We start from the raw sequence: 4,292 nt of genomic DNA, 5'->3' as shown, positions 1-4,292 counted from the left end.
ATTAAATACCGCCATGCAACCATGGATCCCTTGAATCATAGCATGAAGAAATTAGCTACTCATGATCGAATTAATGAAATTAACAATAATGATGATAACTAAATTAAATATGATGAAAGTATGAGAATAATATTTAAGCATACAATAAAAGCAAGACAAGGAAGAATAAAAGAAACAAGAGAAAGAAATAACTGAAGAACGAAGGATAATTAAATTACCGAATGAAAACGGAATGATTACAAGTTTCAGATCCGAATATTCAATGTAAAGCAACGTGTAAAAGTATTTTTTTGTAAAAGTCAATGATAACCTAAAAATGTTCTCAGTTTGTCTTTATATAAAGATAGCTGAGATTTATTAACTAAACAACTAATGGGCTGAATTAACTAATTAAATCAACACGGCCTGATAAGCAAAATTGTCGATCGACTATGCAAACCAGTCGATCGACCAATCCTCCGAGCAAAACAGTCGATCGACTAGCGGGTCCAGTCGATCGACTATTTACAAGATCATATCCAGTCGATCGACTATAAGCACCAGTCCCTTTTCCATTAAACAACGTTCAGCATCAGCCTGTGGACATGGGCCACCCGCGCCGCGCTTTCCCGCTCGTTGGTCTCGAGGCGGCGACACTTCTCCCACGGAGCCTTGGGTTTGCCAAAGTATGTCATGGGCCGTTACCGATTGGTAAGACATTGAAATTGGTGAAAGGTTGAATAAGCCTGCATTTGCGTAGTCGCCACCAATTTATTAATTACGCCAATTCTGGCAATCAATAAGGAGCGTATCACAACGGTTTAATGCATTTAATAACGACACTTAGATTATCGTTTTCAAAATAGTGGTGGAAACCTAGACTACGCTAATAAGAATAACGGTTTTCGTCGAAAACCGTTCTTTTTATAATGTGATAACGCTTGTTTAACAAACTGTTATAAAAAACGTTTAACAGTTTCCAAAAGCTCGTTATAAAATCGCTCTTATCAACGGTTGTTAGACAACCGTTACCAGTTTAAGAAAACGGTATTTCTAAAACCGTTACTAAATTAGCACCAGTAACGGTTTGTGGTACCCGTTGTTATGTTATAGATACGGGTTTCTTATAACCGTTATCATTTGCTATTATGAAAGAACGGTTTTTCTGTTCAAGCGTTGTCACTATTTGATTAGATGTCTCAGTTTGACCACTGCATTCAAAACTTTATCAGAACTTTAATAAATATTCAGTTTGACCAACCTTTTTCAATTTTACCAAAATAATTCTATAAATATGTCTTCATAATGTTAAAATCTAAATTATAAAACATTTACTCTTTAATTTCTCTCTAAATTTCTCTCTAAAAAAAATATGGCTGGTGTATTGGAGCTACAATCACGTCATCCTTACGCACAGCCTTTTACTTGCATTCTCCATAATCTCCCAGTTTGTTATGATGAGAATGGAAAGGGTTTATACCCTAAATTTGGGTAGTTGACGCAAATGCATCATGACTCCGGTTTCACTGCGGTTAAAAACGTGTACCCTGTGTCTACAAACAAGTAAGGTTTTGTAGGCTTTGCTTTTATCGAGTTTGACGAAGCAAACTGCCATGATAGTTTTCGTCAGGCAAGAACATTAGGGGCTAGATTTGCGGAGAAAGATGCGGGGAAAGAGGACTTTTATTCGGATGCTGAACAAAAGGGCCCTTATCTATGGGTTGCGAACCATGTTGATAATCGTCTGCTAACACATTACCGGAGGCAGTACATTCCTGCCAACGTGCCTATGTCATGGGAGAAAAAGGCCATTCCACCAGCTGCGCTGCCCGCTGATGATGTAGAGTCGATCTACGACTTAATCTATGCCTAAATTGGGCATGAAGACTATCATAATTCTTCATCAGATTCTAATTAAGTCTTTAATTATTATCTGATATTATGGATTGTATTTTGATTATGGTGGTTATTTGAATAAAAGTTTAATTATCTATATTATTTGTTACTACGTTTTAATCAAGTCCTTACACTCAAATTAAATCCACCAAATAAAATATTATAATAACTAACTTTCTACTTATAATAATAAAAAAAGAATGGAAACGGCAAAATAAGATAATAAGAATTGGAACCGTTATGTCAATAATAAGACAAAATGATAACGGTTCTTTATTAAGCCGTTATCATATTACATATATCAAAAACGGTTATTTTAAAGCCGTTGTTATATTACAACAATTAACAACGGTGTTTCTTAAAACCTTTGTAAAAGAAGATCCCGCGCTACGGTGGCGCGGTATATATAGAGTTTATTTTTTTAGGGTGTTATTTATAATGAAAAACTAATTAAAGAAGTCATCTTTGCCTTCGTCGCCGTCATTAATCTTTCTAGCTTAAAAAAGGTAATCTCATTTTCATAGCTACTGGCTTATATATGGGTCGTACTTGGATGATTGATGGTGAAATTGATGATCCCATTTATAATGATGGAATTGCTGAGTTTTACAATTTCGTTAGTGAAAATTGTCATCTCCACTCATCAATCCCCTGCCCTTGTAATAGATGTGATAATATTAGGGTTTTGCCTATCCCATATGTCAAAATACACTTAGAAAAGAATAGTTTCAGTAGAGATTATAGGCGTTGGATTTTTCATGGAGAATTAGAGGATGAGGATGGGGAATCTGATGTAGAGGTAAATAACCATACACCTGAAGCTGCTGGTTTAGATATAGGGGATGGGGCATATGATGTGTGTGTAAACAAGCGTTCACTTACACCCAAAGTTGTTTTAGGTGAGAAGTTTGCTGAAGATGATGGATTCGACGATTTTGAAGCTACCGGTTATGGGGAAATAAATGCTGATGATTTAATTGAGAAGTTGAGTCAATATGAAATCCCTTTATTTACTGATTATAAGAAGTATACCAAATTGTCCGCAGTGGTAAAGTTATATAACTTGAAGGGGGCAAATGGGTGGAGTGATAAGAGTTTTACGGATCTTCTAGCTTTGATATGTGACATGCTTCCTGACGGTATTGTTCTTCCGAGTCGGACATATGAGGCTAAAAAAATGATTAGAGAATTGGGCATATAATATGATAAAATACATGCTTGTCCCAATGACTGCATATTGTACCGTAAATATTATGAGAAATTAATATTGTCCGTGCTGCTCTGTATGGCGTTATAAGACTAAGGAAGGGATCCCAGCTAAGGTGTTGTGGTATTTTTCAATAATACCAAGATTCATAAGGATTTATTTGAATGAAGAAAATGCGAGAATGTTGACTTGGCATAATAGTGGAAGGATTGAAGATGGAAAGTTAAGACACCCAGCGGATGGTCAACAGTGGAAAGAGTTTGACGCAAAATATCCTGACTTCGCCAAAGAAGCAAGGAACTTGCGTCTAGCGCTCTCCACAGATGGAATTAACCCTCATGGAAACATGAGTACCCAACATAGTACTTGGCCATTTGTGTTGGCCATCTATAATTTTCCCCCACGGATTTGCATGAAACGAAAGTATCTGATGTTGTCTTTGTTGATATCTGGCCCTCGAAAACCTAGAAATGACATAGATGTGTATTTGGAACCACTTCTAGATGATCTGAAGATTCTGTGGGAAAGAGAGATACTGGTGTTTGATGGTTATAAGGAGGAAAGTTTCAATCTGAGAGCTATGTTATTGTGTACAATAACTGAATTTCCGTCGTACGACGATCTTTCTGGACATACTGTACATGGGAAAGAGGCTTGCCCATTTTGTGTGTGTGTGTGAGGGGGGGGGGATGTTGAATCAGAATATTTGAAGTATTCTCGCAAGCATGTGTACAGGGGAAATCGTCGATGCTTATGCCCTGATCATCATTATCGTAAGCTTCACAAGGCGTTCAATGGGTGTCCGGAGATTTTGAATGGTCATGAAGTGTATGATAAAGTCAAACATATTGAGAGAACGTATGGGAAGAAGGGACCTAAGTTGTCTACTCGTGATTATAAAAAAAACATATTTTTTACCAAACTTCCGTACTGGCGTGACCTCCCGGTTAGACATTGCCTAGATTTTATGCACATTGAAAAGAACGTTTGTGATAATATAATCAATACTCTGCTGAATGTCCCAGGTAGGACAAAAGACAACAAGGCAGCTAGGGATGATATGGTTGAGATGGGTATTAGGACTGAGCTAGCAGCTAAAACAAAAGGAAATCGGACTTTTTTGCCGGCTGCAGCTCATACTCTTTCAAAAAGGAGAAAAAAGAATTTTGCGAATGCTTGCATAGTATTAAGGTTCCAGAGGGCTATTCAT

The sequence above is a fragment of the Silene latifolia genome, chromosome 8 (assembly GCF_048544455.1).
Source record: "Silene latifolia isolate original U9 population chromosome 8, ASM4854445v1, whole genome shotgun sequence".
Classification (NCBI taxonomy): domain Eukaryota; kingdom Viridiplantae; phylum Streptophyta; class Magnoliopsida; order Caryophyllales; family Caryophyllaceae; genus Silene; species Silene latifolia.
Note: the sequence above shows the minus strand (reverse complement) of the source record.